Genomic DNA, 19,323 nt, shown 5'->3' with positions numbered 1-19,323 from the left:
CATAGAAACTTTCAATGTGAATGGCCTAAATGTTCCCATGAAACAGCACAAGTTTGCAGGTTGGTGCAAAGACAGGACCCATCCATATGCTGTCCATAAAAGACTCAGTTTGAACCTAAAGACAATTCCAGACTGAAAGTTAGAGGATGAGATCCATTTATCATGCCAAGAGACCTCAAAAGAAAGCTGGGGTAACAATTCTTTTATCAGACAAATTAGAATTTAAACCAAAGTCTGTAATAAGAGATTCAGGGGTGCCTAGGTGGCTCAGTGGGTTAAGCCTCTGCCTTTAGCTTAGGTCGTGATCTCAGGGTCCTGGGATCAAGCCCTGCATTGGGCTTTCTGCTCGGTGGGGAGCCTGCTTTCCCTGCTCTCTCTGCCTGCCTCTCTGCCTCTTTGTGATCTCTCTGTCTGTCAAATAAATAAATAAAATCTTTAAAAAATTATAATAAGAGATTTAGAGGGATACTATATCATTCTTAAAGGGTCTATCCAACAAGAAAATCTAACATTTATAAATATCTCTGCCCCCAACATGGGAGCAGCCAAGTACTTAAGCCAGCTATTAACCAAAATAAAGAATCAGATCAACAATAAAGTAGGAGATTTTAATACTTCACTCTTAACGTTGGACAGATCATCTAAACAGAAAAATCAACAAAGAAACAAGAGCTTTGAATGACACATTGGACCAGATGGACTTTGTAGATATCTACAGAACATTCTACCCTGAAACAACAGAATACTCATTCTTCTTGAATGCACATGGAACTTTCTCCAAAATAGACCACACACTAGGTCACAAATCAGGTCTCAGCCAATACCAGAAGACCGAGATTATTCCCTGCATGTTATCAGACCACAATGCCTCGAAACTGGAACTCAATCACAAGGAAAAAAAATTGGAAGGAATTCAAACACTTGGAAGTTAAAGAGCATCCTACTAAAGACTGATTGGATCAACCAGGAGTTTCCAGTATTCTACTAATGCTTCAGGAAAAACGGTAGAGGAAGGATGGGAATAAGCTGGGTTTTGCTCTGCTAATGTCTCTGCAGACTTTGGAACCGAGGCCAAAGTGCCAGAACTGAGGAAGAGTTTTCCAGATAGGCAAGAATCACCACTTTCTACTTTCTTTTACATAAAATCAACACCAGTGAGCTGAGGGCTCTTCTTACTCCGCAGTCATAAAATAAGGAAAAGGGGAAATTGGGTCCCCCCCCATTAATCAGGAGATGTCAGCCTTTCTTTCTGCTGTTGCTATTTCAGGTTTTTTGTTTGTTTGTTTGTTTTTTCCCTCCTTCTCTGACCCCATACAAGAAAGGAGGAGCTAGAGGGTCACTAGGACTAATCCCTTTCCCTCTTCTTAGATTAACTGTAGAGGGTAGAGAGGATAGTTGTCTGGATTACACTTCCCGAACTGGGCCTTAACCTCAATTCCAGGATAAGAGTAGAAGTCTCGTTTCACATCTTTCTATAAGAGAGAGATCAGATGAATGTTAGAAGTCTCGTTTCACATCTTTCTATAAGAGAGAGATCAGATGGATGTGAGAATGAAAGTCATTTGAGCCAGCAAGAACAATCAACTATGCTAAGAGTACAGATTTGTGCAGTTTGTTACAGGAAGGGTAGGGTAAAATGACAAGTCCATCAGCATTCTAACCCTTTACTACACTAATGAGAAGTAAGGGCTATCATATTTGTTCATTTCCAAGTGAGGACTATATGTTAATCTAGAGTCCCTTGTATATTAGTAAGAATGGTGTTTGTGTTTTTTTGTGTTTTTAAAATTTTTATTATTATTATTTTTTTAAATGATTGGCTATGATACACTGCAATGGACATTTAGGGGTAAGGTTACCCAGAGAAGAGAGGAGGAGATCATTCAGGGAATCTTTTTTTTTTTTTTAATTAATTAATTTATTTATTTTTTAATTTGTCAGAGAGAGAGAGTGCATACAGGCAGAGTGGTAGGCAGAGTCAGAGGGAGAGGCAGGCTCCCTGCGGGGCAAGGAGCCCGATGTGGGACTCGATCCCAGGACGCTGGGATCATGACCTGAGCCGAAGGCAGCTGCTTAACCAACTGAGCCACCCAGGCGTCCCTCATTCAGGGAATCTTAAATACAAGGTATTTGGAGTAGAAACCATTTGTACTCTCCCAGTAAAATGAGCTAAAGAAGCGGCAGTACAAGCCGCATCGGATAGATCAGGGTTAACTGGAACCATCAAGGTCTACCATTCATATGTCTCTTTAGGGAGAGGCTGCTGTGAGGTGTGTAGGTAGCTGCCAACATCCAGCCGCTGTACCACCAGGATCTGCTACACCATAAGTGCTGAGATCATGCTGTCCCCACATGGTCCCAGACAATGACTAAGTACGTGGCCATTCCCATCCAATGCAGTATTCCTCTAGTGGAAAATCATCTTAGTGCCCCCCTCCCAAGTGGCCTGGCTGGCTTTCCGAGAGCTGCAATAGAGTCTAAGATTCTCCTTACCAAATCTTCCTTCTTTCCCTCTCTCTTCTGTTACCTGAAGACCCTCCCTGCTTGCTCCTGCTTACTCTCCCTCTACCCAGGCCTTTTTCTACATAAATCCAATTCTGTCTCTGTGTCTGCTTCCTGGAGAATTTTAACTGCCACAGGGGATAATCTGACAGTACTTATTTTGTCAGATGGAAAATTAAGTAAAAGCTCTTAATGGTAGTGTTAAAACCAGTACCTATTATTTCAGGGCCCTGTCTTAAACCCATGTCTGAAATTTCCCTGTCTTTCACGGCAGCAGACTAGATATATCAACTACCTTTTCTGCTAAAAACTAAAAGTGCTAGATCTTAATTCCATCAGTGACCTGATATTAGCAAGGAAAACTCAGGAACCAGAATCAGAGGTAAAGATCTGGGTTCATCCAGATCTACCAAGTCATGAGACTGTCGTGTGGTCCAGCAGCAACTCATCACAAGATGGAAATGGTATATCAGTATGTGGGCGGGCATGGAGCCGGATGCTGCAATAATCTTCAGAGTCAGGTGGTTCGATGTCAGTTACCGCTATGCACCAGGGGGCTGATATGTAGCCAGGGTTTGACTAATGATACGATTCAAAGACTTCAGGTCAGTGCAGTTCTGAAAAATCATTCCAGTCCCATAGTTCCCATTAACACAGGACATAAGCCTCACTGGCACAAAGGGTTTCAGTCCAACCCAAGACTGAACACTGGCTGAAAACTAAGCCACTCTGCTCCAAGAGTAAGTCCGAGAAAGCAAGGCTTAAAAATTAAATCAGAGTCATCCTTAGCACTCTGGAAGAATGTTTGCTCACCTAAGGCTGTGGCCTGTAAGCAGTGCTTCCCAGAAGGTCCTAAAAGGACATGGGCAAACCCACATCAAATCCCTGGACTGGAATAGCAACTTCCAAGCCATACTTACACATCCAATGTTAAAAGGTAAAACTATAACAAACTAAAGGGAGATTAAGCATAACCTTTAGCCAGTGATTGGCTTATGCCAGCCCAGGAGCAAACCCTAGTTTACCAGACTGAAAGATAAAAACAAGAAAAAAATCTGAGCAGGTTGCACACAGCAGGGGAAACAGACTTCACAGAATTAGTTCAACCAAGTCACTCAGCAAAGAAACAATGAACCAAACAACAAAAACAACTCTGGGGTAGGGGGTGGTAGGAGTCAGCATCCAGATTCCTAAAACATATTGTCTACAGTGTCCATTTTCAATAAAAAAGATTATGAGATGTGCAAAAATGTGGGAAAATGTTATCTATATACAGAGAAGAAAGCAGGCTACAGGAACTGCATTTACAAGAGCCCAGATGGGGGCACCTGGGTGGCTCAGTCCTTAAATATCTGCCTTCAGCTCAGGTCATGATCCCTGGGTCCTGGGATGGAGCCCCACATCAGGCTGCCTGCTTAGGAGGAAGCCTGCTTCTCCCTCTCCCACTCCCCCTGCTTGTGTTCCCTCTCTCGCTGTGTCTCTCTCTGTCAAATAAATAAATAAAATCTTAAAAAAAAAAAAAAGAGCTCTGACGATCGATCCAGCGAACAATAACTTTAAACCAACCATTAAAGATACATTCAAAGAACCAAAAGAAACTATGCCTAAAAACTCGAAGGAAGATTACAATGTCTCATTAGAGAGAACATCAATAAAGAGAAATTATTTAAAAGAACCAAGTAAAAATTCTGGAGTTGAAAAGAACAATAATCAAAATGAAAAATCACTAAAGGAACTCAATAGTCCCAGACTTGAGCTGGCAGTAAGAATAATCAGTGAACTTAAAAATAGATCAAGAAGATATATAGAGATTGTGAACCTACAGAATAGCAAGAAGGAAGAATGAAGAAAAGAACAGACTCTCAGAGAAATGGAAGAAACCATTAAGTGCACCATAGTATATAAATGCGAGTACCAAGAGAAGAAAGGGACAGGGAAAACATTCAAAAACTTAGACCTGAAAGGTTTCCAAATCTGATGAAAAACATTAACATATACATTCCAGAAATGAAACAAACTCCAAGTGTATGAAGTCCACAGAGGTGCACATCAAGACCCATCATGTTGAAAGACAAAGAGTAAATCTTGAAAGCACATACAGGGGAACTGATAAGATTAAGTTGACTTTCTATCAGAAGCAGTGAAGACAGAAGGCAGTGGGATAATCTACTCAAAGGGCCGAAAGGAAAATAACTGTCAACTAAGAATCTTATGTGTAACAGAACTATCTTTTATAAAAGAAGGCAAATAAAGACATTGATAGATTAAAAAAAAAAAAAAAACAACCAAACGAACAGGGTTTGTTGATCTCAGACATGTCTTAGAACAAATAGGAAAAGAATTTGTTCAGACTTAAAGGAAGCAACACCAGAAAATAACTCAAATCCACATAAAAGCATAGAGAGTGCCAGTATAAAGGTAAGGGGAAACAGGGGAAACACTGAATAAGTCTTAGTATTGCTTTTAAGGGGACAAGGGGAAAGGAGTCAAGAATTCTAGATGAAGGGCACCTGGGTGGCTCAGTGGGTTAAGCCGCTGCCTTCGGCTCAGGTCATGATCTCGCGTCCCGGGATCGAGTCCCACATCGGGCTCTCTGCTCGGCAGAGAGCCTGCTTCCTCCTCTCTCTCTCTCTGCCTGCCTCTCTGCCTACTTGTGATCTCTCTCTGTCAAATAAATAAATAAAATCTTTAAAAAAAAAAAAAGAATTCTAGATGAAGAGCTTTTGAAAATTAAGGACCCTATAATAAACAAAAAATATGGGAAAATTTTAAAGAAATACTATGATATTCACAGAGATAATGGGAGATAATGGGTATTATGCCGTATATTATTCATAGACACCATTTACTCTTAATAAAAATAATAACCAGGGTGGGGCACCTGTGTGGCTCGGTCAGATCAGTCAGGTCAGGACCTGACTCATCTCAGAGTCCTGGGATAAACCCTGCTCAGCGAGGAGACTGCTTCTCCCTCGCCGTCTGCCCCGCCCCCCATTGTGCATTCTCTCTCTCTCTTCCTCTCAAATAAATAACATCTTTAAAAAAATAATAAAAATTTAAAAAACAACCAGTGTACTAGTATTACTGACAAAGCACTTGAAGTCTTTCCTCACTCTTGGTAGTTGTTCTATAAATATTTGTTATTTATAAAATCAGGTGATTTAGTTCTATGATTCTTGGGGAAAAAAGACAACCTGACATACTCTTACATTTGCTGAGGTGGTAAAAAAGAACATAATTACCATTGACCCTTGAAGAACACAGATTTGAACTACATGGGTCTACTTATATGTGGATTGTTTTTGACAAGTACAGTACTGTAAATGTATTTTCTCTTCCCTATGATTTCCTTAACAACATTTTCTTTTCTCTAGCTTACTTTATTGTAAGAAAGAGAATATAAAAGATATAGCATACAAAACATATCTTAACTATTTGTTATCAGAAAGCTTCTAGTCAGTAGTAGCCCATTAGTAGTAAAGTTTTGGGGGAGTCAAAAGTTATACATGGATTATACATGGATTTTTGACTATGTGTGGGGGGTCAGCACTCCTAACCCTGCATTGTTCAAGGGTCACCTGTATTGTATTTCAAACAGGGCAGCACTCATTAAAAAGTGACCCCAAAGCACAAAGACTAAATAATAAACTAATAAAGAGAAAAATTTAATGTTGTCACATATCAAAAAAAAGTAGGTCAAGACATAGCAATAAGGAATTTCAGAAATACATTGAAAATAATATTGGCCACTTAGAAGTGGGGATATGGTTATACCAAATAAAAGGTCAAAACTGAATTTGATGCAAAAATTAAAATATAAGAATTAGTTGCTGGGGGGTGGGGGTAGGGATAAGGTGGCTAGGTTATGGACATTGGGGAGGGTATGTGCTATGGTGAGTGCTGTGAAATGTGTAAACCTGATGGTTCACAGACCTATATACCTGGGGCAAATAATACATTCTATGTTAATTTAAAAAATTCTTTAAAAATTTTAAAAAAATTGAAAAGCTAATACATATACATATATGAATTAAAAATAGACAAAACAGAGGCTTTTTAAAAAATGCAATCAAAAATTTTATACATATTCTACATTTTCCAATGATGGAAGTCATTTAAATCACTCAACCATCCACCTGGATAGACCAAATTGTGTACATTTGTGTGTCATTCAATAGTTCTCAGACTTTGGCTTGCATTATCTGGAGGATGTACAGAGATTGCTGCTCCCATTCCTACCCAGATCTGGGGCAAAACCCAAGAACTCATTTCCAGCAATTTTCCAGGAGATGCTGATCCTGCTGATCTGGGAATTACTGCTCAGGTGTAGAGAAGAGTGAAGTTAGCTTCAGGAACCTAAGGTTCAGATCACAACTCTGCTACTGTCTGATCTTCAAACATCAGGTAAATTCTTGGTATTATTTTTCTCAGAAGAAAAAAAAATATTGGTAGAAAGAATAGTTACCTCAGAGAATTTTTATGAGGTGAAATAAGAGAACATATAGAAGTGCCTAGCCCTGAAATGGCCCACAGAAGGAACTCAAATAGCTGAATTTATATATGTTGCTAATTTCAAACTTGTGATCTTAATTGATAATAATAAAAAGTCCAAATATTTTCTATGAAAGACCAAAAGGAGTTTATGCCAATAAATTTCTATTATTTGTGAAGTCATTAATAATTAAGGTCTTGCCCTTTAAGGCCTGGAACTGAGAGAAGTCTTGGTGCTAAAATACAAGGTATTCTCAGAGTTGATTTGATCAGTTAGCCATACTTTGGGGGAAAAAACAAGGTAGAAACATGGAAAAATGAGAGCATTCTAAGCCCTCTTTTATCCCAGAGGTCAGACATACACCAAGGAGGAGCTATGAGCTAGAAATGCTACATCAGTAGTATCAAAAAATTGCAACTCCTCTGGGTTAATGTGGTAAAACACCAAGGCATTATATGTGTTCATGTGAATAGGAGAGGAGAAAAAAATAAAAGAAAAGCATCACATACAGAATAGTGTTTACCTCTGAGAGAAGAAGGTTTGGGATGTAATGAGAACCCAGGAGGTTTCAAATGTTATGTTCTTAAATTAAGTGGTGGAGATACAGGTGTCCATTGTATTGTAATTCTTTACACTTCACAAAAATTTTATAAGCATCTTTTTCTGTCCACTCCATATTTATTAAAACAAAGCAAATAACCTTTTCTGATTTTCTGAACAAATATATATATGTATATGTATAAATATACATCTATATATATGTATATGTATATAGATGTATATTTATACATATATATATTTATATATCTATATATATCTATATATTTAAAGATTTATTTATTTATTTGACAGCTAGAGAGAGAGAGAGAGAGGGAACACAAGCAGGGGGAGTGGGAGAGGGAGAAGCAGGCTTCCCACTGAGCAGGGAGCTGAACGTGGGGCTCAATCCCAGGACCCTGGAATCTTGACCTGAGCCAAAGGCAGAGGATTAACCCACTGAGCCACTCAGGCACCCCATATGTGTTGTAATTTGCAAGCTAAATGCTCTATGCCATTTATAGGAAAAAAGTTCCAAACAGTAAATATTATTCACATAAAAGTTATTAATGAACATTATTTTGTGAAGCAGCTTAATATGTAGGAAAGAGTATGAGTAGAGAATTAACATGGAAAATGTTAACACTGGTGAATTAAATTTTATTTCTTCTGTACTTCTTTGAAATACAAATTTCAAAACTGAGCAATCTCACTTAAGCGTACACAACTGAATAAGAAATACTACATTTTGTGTCCTTCCCCAAATGCATACAACTCTATATTTTCTTCCAAGCCTAGAGATCTGACTTGAGTAAAGCAAGCAAACAATACAAAAACACAACATAACCTAGCAAAAAATATCCTTCCTCACTGAAACCTGATCCTAATGCCTTTCTAAAAACATCAAAACAAATTTCTTCAAGCCAACATGCCTCCATGTTTTGATTTGATTCTTTTCTCTGTTTTATAGAGTTTAATTTAAGATTTTAAGTACTATTAAATCTGTTGACAATTTAATTCCTTTGAATTTTTCTGAAAAGATATGAATGTTTACAAATACACCAATTTCTACATGCAGTCAAAAATTATCATTCATCGTATATAGTAACCATTTGACTAATTCTCAAGGAACTAACTAATTCTTTAAATTCTAGTAAGGCAAATATTTAACATGTACTTTATATTAGGAAAAACGCTTTACAAAGGAATTTAATAGCTTACATATCCTTCACAATCTAATTTTTCTTCTGCTTCAAAGCCTTTTAAATCTTAAGAAACATGTTTTAAATGATTTAAGTATATATAGCCAGGAGACATTCCCTCCTCTTATTACTCTGAATTTTATTGTTTAATTACAAAAGTTGTGATTGGTGGAAAAGATATAGCTATTTATACTTGGGCCATTGGTCATCTTTTCATCTCATCGCTTAGAGCCACAGTCCAGTGATTTATAAATCTTGACTAATAGAATAGTTTCTGCATGAGTCATTATCTTCTGAAAGCTAAGGAATGATATCATAAGGGAAAAAAATTACTATGTGCACTGCCAAGAAATCAACCATCAGGAAGAGCAGACGCTTTTTTTTGACATATTTTGGCTCTCACAAACTGAGGTCTTTTAACTCTTACATTTTGTCCTTCTATTTCCCACATCCAATTTGGATAAGACATGCTTCCTGACGAGGGCATGTCAAATTCTTCCCTATCTGGTTTGTAGGAACATAGTGGTTATCACTTTTTTTTTTTAATTTTTTTTATTATTATTATTTTTTTATTTGACAGACGGAGATCACAAGCAGACAGAGAGGCAGGCAGAGAGAGAGAGGGAAGCAGGCTCTTGGCTGAGCAGAGAGCCTGATGTGGGGCTCGATCCCAAGACCCTGGAATCATGACCCGAGCCGAAGGCAGAGGCTTTAACCCAATGAGCCACCCAGGTGCCCCTGGTTATCACTTTTAAAATGGAAATCTGTTTTGCTGATAACAAAAGTCACATAATCATCTTAAAATTTATAGTCATATAAAATCAAAAGTGAATTCCTCAGCATAGTATACATTTAATAAAAATACCCCCAATAAATAAGTGTTCAAATATTCTTAATAAAAGGTCTCTCTATAATGTATGTAGACATAGTGATATTATTCTTAAATGTCTATGCTAGTAGTTTAGAAGGATTGCAATCTGTTTATCAGTTAAAATAATTAGAATTGTCATTCCCTCTAATGTTCTTATGCAGCATACAGTACAGATTACATCTTTACATACTACATAAGACTTTGAGTCCTAGTCTCAAGATTAGTAATGTAGCTCACATTAGTATATGACTCAAAGCTTGGAACTCAAAACTTTCTACTTTCTCTCTTGTGTTTCCTGCCAAACCAAGGTGTTATCATTGTGTAATGGCTCTGAAGCTTCTGCTCAGGGAAAATAATTGAACCAAGGCTCAAAATGATGAGGCAATTTAACCCGTTAACAGAAATGAGTCTGTCTAACTCCTATTATGTTTTGAGAGGCCAGGTGAATAACAGAGGTTTTATTCTAGTCTTAAAACTTCTCTTAAGAACCCCATGGCGTGAACAGAACCCAGTGGCATGAACACACCCAGGCCCTGGTCCCCAGCAATGCCATGCTGATAAGGGTGTCTGTTTATGTGATGGTCTGTTCTACCAGATGCCTAATTATCAGCCCCAGCATGGTTTGATACACATGGACTTGTGAAAAATGAAACACTCCATGTGGGCAAGACTAGTATTGAATTCATGTCAGCTTTCCATCTCACATGAGGCTAAGAGAAGGCTTATAGAAATTATGGCAGTTCTCTTTCATGAATTCAACTTTCAGAGTTGAGAAATACTTTTGGAAATCCTTCCCTTTGTTGATCATTGATATGTCTTTTATCCATAAATCAGGTGAAAGCTATTCTTTTAAAAAGTTATTTATTTATTTGACAGAGATCGTAAGTAGGCAGAGAGAGGAGGAAGCAGACTTAACCCCTAAGCGGAGAGCCCAGTATGGGGCTCTATCCCAGGACCCTGGGATCATGACCCGAGCTGAAGGCAGAGGCTTTAATCCACTGAGTCACCCAGACACCCCAGGCCAAAGCTATTCTTGAGTGTATGTGCAAAGAAAAGCTCCTCTTGGATGAGTTATTGAATCAGTAGCTTTGAACATTGACTATCCACTGGGAAAGTAGCGATTGTTTTATTTGTTATAGAATCATTGTCGGTGGTGGTGGTATTGCTGTAAGTGTTTTCTCCTGTGGGCTTCAAGAATGCCTGTGTTCTGGATTTTAGTATGAAAATACAACTCACGCCATTTATATTTAGTACTTTGTTCTTACCCTGTATGAACTGGCTGGGCACTACCAAACTTTGTAGCTGACACTGTCTGTGTGGGTAGTGGTGAAGGGTTTAAAAACTGCTCAAGTCAGGAGGCTTGCTTAGAGTTTAGGTGACACCAGGCGGAACATGAGATGGTAAGGGGACTGCTGCCAGGAGCAACTAAAACCCACCGAAGACTGGCAAATGTCCTAGGTAGGACAGAGGAAAGGGACTGTGGTATACTGCAGAGAGAAGGGCCGGTAGAAGGCCAGCGATCATTTGTTGAGCCACAAGAGATGCTAAGAATGGATGGCCTGAGGTCATTTCTCCTCTGAGATGGAATCCCATTTGGCCAAAATTCCATTTTTACTCTTAGTTTCTCCGCATGTGGAGCTGCAAACTACCTCTTTGTCCTTATTCCCAGAAGCCCACAGTTTCTGGCCTGATCAGGACACTAGAAGAATGTTTCATTCTTAAGAGGGTCTCATGGGATGGTGAGGAGGAGGGAAGAGGAACATTCTCTCTCTGTCCTTAGAAGCTGTTCCACTCTCGTGGTTGTTATGTGATTCTCTTCATTCAGGGTAAGTAGTCCTGCAAAATTTGTCCCAGTTCTATGAACATATTAAATGAATGAATCTTAACCCTACTAATGGTGCCAATAAACCACTTGTTCCCTCATCTAAGCTATATTTATTAATCTTCATGAAAGGGCCATATTCTTTAGAAGCCTCTAATAACTTCTCAGGCATAACGAAAAAAGCCCCAAACATCAGCATACAAAAGGAAAAGGAAGATAACCCAGAACAGACAGTTGTCATTCTTGAAATTTCAATCCCAATTTTATTTCATTTGTCTCAAAATATATTAAATTATTAGTCGTTTAACCTAGAACCTTAAAATATATGCTAACATGTTCAAAATTAGAAATTAGATAAAATACTTTAATTAATGTTACCTTAGTTTTTTGAATTTTTAGAAAGATATAGGATGCCTTTAAAAATGTGCCAATTTTTAAGCCAAAACTAGAAGGGAAAAATACTCCCTAAAGGAGTGTAATTTCACATTTAAGTAACACAAACCAATTCAAATCTTTTACAGAACATTATGTAATAAGACTTAGCTTCACATAAATTTTCTTATGGTCCTTCTTACACCTCAAAGAAATGACTGGACATCACCATTAACACCAAAGTGGAGGTCAATGACTAAAACTCTATTTGGGGGAGGTCCTGGTATGATGAGATCTAGTTTTGCTAAAAATACTTTTTGAAACACAATATATATAAAACACTAGCTGGAAAGATGGAATTAATACTATGGACTGGACCAAACTTTAAAAATGTGGAGAAAATTGGATTCTAATAGTTGTTGCCTGTCCAGTTGATTGAGCTAATACATCCATCTTTATAGCTGCTTAGACTAAATTTACTTTAGTATTTCTGTGATACCCAGCTCAGCATCAAATCACCCTTGTCACAAAACTCACTCATCTTGTTCCATATTTTTCAATTAAATATGAAGCCCCTGACTGATTCCAAGCCCTGCAGCAGAGGACTGTCCGCAGTGACTGGTATTCCTGACTCTAAATCTCAGTTACCTGGTGACTCTGGCAGATGGTGTCTGATGTTCTACACCACCCACTGCCTCAATCCCCACTTACGTCCTTTACTTGCTGATGGCCTACCTTTGTCTCACATGTGTAGATGGTCTGACTCTTGGATTTAGTTTTGCCTGTGTGTCACTTACTGCATCCCAGTTGTATTCCTCTTGCCTGTGTCCCCTTCCCACCCTCACTCATGACTTAAAGATCTCAGCCTTTGCTCCCATGTTTATACTCCCGAACTATTACCCAAATCTTTGATTTAACATCCCCCAGGCTGAGTCCCAGGCATAATATCTTGATTACTGGTTAGAAACAAGGTCTATTTTTCCTTTTGCCCAGAATTCTTTGTATGTTCCACAATAACACTGTTGTTGATCAAGTATCTCATTTCCATATCTACTTGAGTTTCTATTAAAAAGTATTGTTAAATCTATCATCATCAGAAAAGACTAAAGCACTCAGTTGTACATGGCACTATTAGATGCTTTAAAAAAGTAAATTTGACAGCATAGGTTCCTGTCCTTCAGGAAGTTATTTTATGATATAAAAAGGAGATACAGGCACACATAATTTAAAATAAGAGTCTACATTAGTTGAGGGGAGTAATTTGTTATATTTATAGTCTAAGGGCTTTAGTAGGACCCACAGAGATGATGGATGATGATTCGGTATCACCCTATTTCAAGGCATTTATTAAATGTATCTGTCAATGTTTTTATGAGGACAGTGATTCATAGCAGAGTAATGAAAAAGAACTTTGCAATGGGTTCCTAAATCTGCCGTACTGCCGATCATTATCCTCACTATGTTTCTCTTCCTCCTTTCTCGTGGTTTGGGGAAGTTTATCTCCTAGTTTCTGGTTGCAGAATTTAAAGTATATTTAAAATATATAAAATACATATCTATATCTATATCTATATCTATATATATTTCTTAGGTACAAACGAAAAGACTCAGCCGATTTTATATAGATGTTGGAAGACTAATATGGCTAGAACTTACATTCCCTAACAATGTCACTGCTAGTAAAGCAGGACCACAGGGAAGAACCTTCCCCACTTAGGCTTATAAGGTAAACTAAAGTACCAGGCTGACCCAGAAAAGAATCAAATCACTTATAGAGGGAGAAATTCATGGGTTCCATTAACCAACAAGAAAGAGATGAAAATTTCTGTTATAGCATGAAGAGGTCGCCAAACCTCCCCATAAAAAATAAGAGTAAAACTGGGGGGGGGGGGGATCTGACAAAGGTAACCAAAGGTCTTGAAACCGACCAAAGTCAGATAAATTGAGAAGTATTTATTCTTCACAAACTGCTAGACCTTCAAGTAAGAATAGCACAAGATTTCGAAGCAACCATTAGAAATATGCACAAAGAATTAAAGCCAATTGTATTTAAAAAATAAAAATTAATATATAAGGACTTTCAATAGTGGAATAAAAAATATGAATGAAAATCAAACTGAAATTTAGATTTAAAAGTATAATAATTGAAATTAAAAAATTCAGAAGTTAGGCATAATAGCTGACTAAAGAATATAGGACAAAATAAAAACAAGAGTGGAAAGTAGATCAAATTATTCAGTTTAAAGAAGATAAAAGATTGAAGAAAAATAAACAGAGTCTCAGAGAAATATTGGGTTCCATGAAGGACATAAATGTATCTGTAAGCACAACTCCAGGAGGAGGGAGAGTTAAAAAAATGCAGAATTAATATTTGAAGAAATGATGCTTGAAAACATCCTTAATTTATTGGAAACCATTAATGTACACATCCAAGAAGCTCATCAAACTCTAAATTATATAGACACAAAGAGATCCACACATCATAGTGAAACTACTGAAAGGTAGACACAAAAAGAACATCATGAAGGCAGCAAGAATAAAATAACTCATCACGTACAAGGGAACCACCATATAATTAACAGCTGACTTCCCATCAGAAACAACAAATCAGAAGACAGAAAATGATATAGGTGAAGTGTTCAAAGAAGACAAACTTGTCACTGAAGACCTCCATAATCAGCTAAACTTTTCTTCAAAAATGAAAGTGAAATATAGACATTTACAAGTAAAAACTGAATGTATTCTTTGCCTGTAGACCTTTCCTACAACAAGAGACACACATTAGATTCAAAGACACAAATAAGTTGAAAGTAAAAGGATGGAAAAGATACACTACTCAAATAATAACCATAAGAGTGAAATTGACATGGACTATATTACATCAGACAAAATTGAGTCTAAGACAAGAAATATTACTAGAGACAAAAAGGGACATTTCTTAAAAGGGTCAATAACATCTGAAAAATATGAAAATTATAAGCATATGTGCACTTAACACAGTTTTAAAATGAAAAAAAAAAAAGAAAAGAACTGAAAGGAAAAACAGAATTCAGCAATTACACTTGCATATTTTAATACTACCCATTCAGTAATTAATAAAATAACTAAGCAGAAAACCGGGAAGGATATAAAAGAATTAAAAAACACTATCAACAAATATGATCTATGTTTGTAACTTGTAGAACACTCCACTGACCAACGTTAAAATATATTTTCTCCAGTGTATATGGAACAGTCTCCAAAGTAGACCATATGCTAGGCCATAAAACAATAAATTTATGACAAATTTAAAATGATTTATTAACAAATTTTAGAAGATTCATGTACAGGACACCTAGCTGGCTCATCTTCTGATTTCATCTCAGGTCATGATCACTCAGGGTTGTGAGATCAAGCCCCATATCAGGCTCTGTGATGGGCATGGAGTCTGCCTCAGATTCTCTCTCTCCCTCTCCCTCTGCACCCCCTTAAAAAAACAAAAACAAAATAACTGAAATCCTACAGAGTGTGTGCTCCACACACAACAGATTTAAATTAGATATTAATGAGAGAGATTGGGGAAATTCCCAAATATTTGGAAAATAAACCACATACCTTAAAAACTCTTTGGTCAAGGAAGAAATCACTAGAGAAATTTAAAAATATATATATTTATGCACATATTTTGTGCTAGATAATAAAAATAACATGTCAAAATGTATGCATTCAACAGAAACAGTGTTTAGCTTTAATATTTAGTATTTAGCTTTAAACTCTAGTATTAGAAAAGAAAGATAAAAGGTCAGTAATGTAAAACAAACAAAAAAAACAAACAAAAGTCAGTAATGTAAACTTTCATCATAATTATATTTTAAATATAATATATAGGGACGCCTGGGTGGCTCAGTGGGTTAAGCCGCTGCTTTCGGCTCAGGTCATGATCTCAGGGTACTGGGATCGAGTCCCACATCGGGCTCTCTGCTCAGCAGGGAGCCTGCTTCCTCCTCTCTCTCTGCCTGCCTCTCTGCCTACTTGTAATCTCTCTCTGTCAAATAAATAAATAAAATCTTTAAAAAATATATATATATATAATATATATGTGTGTGTGTGCATACACATATATGTATATATATCTCCTAAGCCCAGAAGACTTTACTGTTGAAGAAGAAATAATGTAAATATACAAAACCTCTTTCAGAAACAAAGGAGATGTGAACACATACTATCTTATTTTATGGAGTTCATATTACCCTGATACCAAAGATATCTCAGGGGTGCCTGGGTGGCTCAGTGGGTTAAAGCCTCTGCCTTTGGCTCAGGTCATGATCCTAGGGTCCTGGGATAGAGCCCCGCATCGAGCCCCGCATCGGGCTTTCTGCTCAGCAGGGAGCCTTCTTCCTCCTCTCTCTCTGCCTGCTTCTCTGCCTACTTGTGATCTCTATCAAATAAACAAATTAAAAAATATATATATCTCAGAGAGGAAAATTACAACTCAATATCCCTTATGAAAAGATGCTAAAATCATTTTTAAAATATTAGTTAGCTAAATCAGGAATTATTTAAAAATGATTATAAGTAAGTGGTATTTATTCCCAGAATTCAAGGTGGCTTAACATCTAAAAGTCAATTTGTATAACATACAATATTAATAAAATAAAGAACAAAAACACCTGTGGCCATCACAATAGATGCAGGAAAAGCATTTGGCAAAATCCAACAGCCATTACGGATAAAATATATATATAAAAAAAAAAACCAACAAATTAAGAATAGAAGGAAATTTCCTTAACTTGACGAAGGACAACTGTTAAAGAAAAAAAGCCTATAGCTAACATTGTACTTAATTGTGAAATATTGAATATTTTCTTCCTAAGATTGGAAATATATGGATATGTGCTCTTACCATTTCTATTCAGTATTGTATTTGAGATTCTAGTCAATGAAGTGAAACAAAAAAATTAATCTTTATTCACATGACAAGGTCTTTTGAAAAGAAAAAAAACCTAAGGAACAAAACAACAAAAATTATTAGAATAAAGAAGTGAGTTTAGCAAGGTCACAGGATACAAGATCAGTATACACAAATCTACTACATATTTATATGAACAACAGTCCAAAATGATATTAAGAAAATAATATATAATAGTATCAAAAGTAATAAATATTTATGAATAAATTTAACAAAAGAATCACAAGACCTGTATTTTGAAACTATAAAATATTGCTAAATGAATTTAAAGAATAATTAAATATATGCAGAAAATTCATAGATTGGAAGTCCCTATAATGGTAACATGTCAGTTTCTTTCAAAGGGATATAAAGATTCAATTAATCCCTATCAAAATCCCATACAATTTTTTTTTGATAAATGAAGTTAAAATTTATATGGACACTCATAGTACTTAAAATAGACAAAGCAATTTTGAAAAAGTGGAACAAAGATAAAGAACTCATGATACCTAAGTTCAAAACTTACTATAAAGCTACAGCAATTAGGGGCATCTGGGTGGCTCAGTTGGTTGAACATCCAACTTTTGGTTTCAGCTCAGGTCATGATTTCAGGGTCCTGAGATCAAGACCCATGTCAAGCTCTATGCTCAGCATGGAGTCTGTTGTCTCTTTCCCTCTGCTTCTCCCCCCACTTGCTCATGCCCTCTATCTCTTTCTCCCTCAAATAAATAATTAAAGAAAAAAAAAAGCAACAGCAGTTAAAACAGAATGGTATTAAGGGTAAGCATGCAGATCACTGTAACAGAATAGAGAATCTAGAAATAGACATATATGTTCATGATCAATTGAATTTTGATACAGATGCCAAGCTGGTTCAATGGGGGAAAGGATTAGTTTTTTCAGCAAAACATGCTAGAACAATTAGATACCCATTGTGAAAAGTGATTTAGTACATTTCAAGTACCGTACCAAAATATTTACTCAAAATAGATCATAGACATTACTTAAGACTATAAAACTCCTAGAAGGAAATATTGAAGAAAAACTTTTGACCTTGTGTTAAAGACTTTTCAGATAGAACACCAAAAACATGGTCTATAGAAAACAAAAGTGAAGTTAGACTTCCCCAAAAGTTAAAATGTTGGCTATTCTAAAGACTTTATTAAGGAAATAAAAAGACAAGTCACAGTCTGGGAGAAATTATTTTCAAATCACATATTTGATACAGACTTGTATCTGAAATATATAAAGCATAACAAAAAACAATAAAAACAAAATTTTAAAATAGACATTTTACTAAAAAAGATACACATGTAGCTAATAAGCTCATGAAAATATGTTCAACACCATTAATCATGAGGAAAATGAAAACATGACAGTGAAGTCAGAGAATGGCTCTGGCATTCATTCAAAAAGACTGACAATACCAGGTGTTAGGAAGGATGTCTGATAGGCAGAATAATGACCTCTCTACACCCAGAGATGTTCATGTCTAATTCCCCAGAACTTGCATATATGTTTTATTGTATGGCAAAAGGGACTTTACAGAAATGGTAAGTTGAGGATTTTATAGTGGGAAAGTTATCCTGGGTCAGGGTGGGCCCAATATAATCACAAAGGCCCTTATAAGAAGGAAACAGGAGGGATGGAGTCAGAGAAAGAGGTGTGATATAAGAAAGAGGTTGGAATGGTAAGTCCAGGAGCCAAGGAATGCTGGCAGCCTGACAAGGAATGCATTTTCCCCAAGAGCCTTTAGAAGGAAAGTGGCCTTGCTGACACCTTGACACTAGCCTCATAAGATTCATTTCAACTTCTGACCTCCATAACCATACCATAATACATCTGTGTTGCTGAAAGTCACTAAGGTAATGGTAATTTGTTATAGCTGTAATAGGAAACTAAAACATATGTGGTTAAAGTAATTTCAAATGAGAATTTGTAATTCCCATTTCCAGTTTTTAACAGGAATATAAAATGGTACAGCTGTTTTGAGAAAAGTTAGATAGTTACAACCCAGCTAGTCTACCCTTAGGTATCTACCAAAGAGCATTGGTAACATATGTCCCTATAAAGACTTGTGCACAAATGTTCGTAACTGCATTATTCATAATAGCCAAAAACTGGGGGGAAAATCCAAATGCCCATCAAATGTGAACAGATAAACACAGTATAGTATCACGATTGTATTATAACCATTAAAAAGAGGAATAAGACCATGAAAAGAATAAACTGACTTACAGCCACGAGAATGAACCTCAAAAATCATGCTAAGTGAAAGAAGGCAGACCCCCAAATCTGCATGATTCCATTTGTAATTCGGATTTCTATAAAATTTCTAGAAAAGTCAAATCTAAACTCTATAGAAAGAAAAACAATCAGTGTTTGCCTGGGAATGGGGATGGCAATTGATTATAAACAAGTACTAAAGATCTTTTAAGTGGTGATGAAAGTGTTCTGAAATGTGATTGTGATTATTGTTGTACAAGTGTGTAAATCTTACCCCAAATTATCATCTGCATATTTATAATGGGTGAATTGTTTAGTATGTAAATAGCTCCATAAAGCTGTTAAAAGTGAAAAGAAAAAAAAAGGAAG

The sequence above is a fragment of the Mustela putorius genome, unplaced genomic scaffold (assembly GCF_011764305.1).
Source record: "Mustela putorius furo isolate JIRA1106 unplaced genomic scaffold, ASM1176430v1.1 tig00003845_pilon_pilon_pilon, whole genome shotgun sequence".
Classification (NCBI taxonomy): domain Eukaryota; kingdom Metazoa; phylum Chordata; class Mammalia; order Carnivora; family Mustelidae; genus Mustela; species Mustela putorius.
This window is presented reverse-complemented; position numbering follows the sequence as displayed.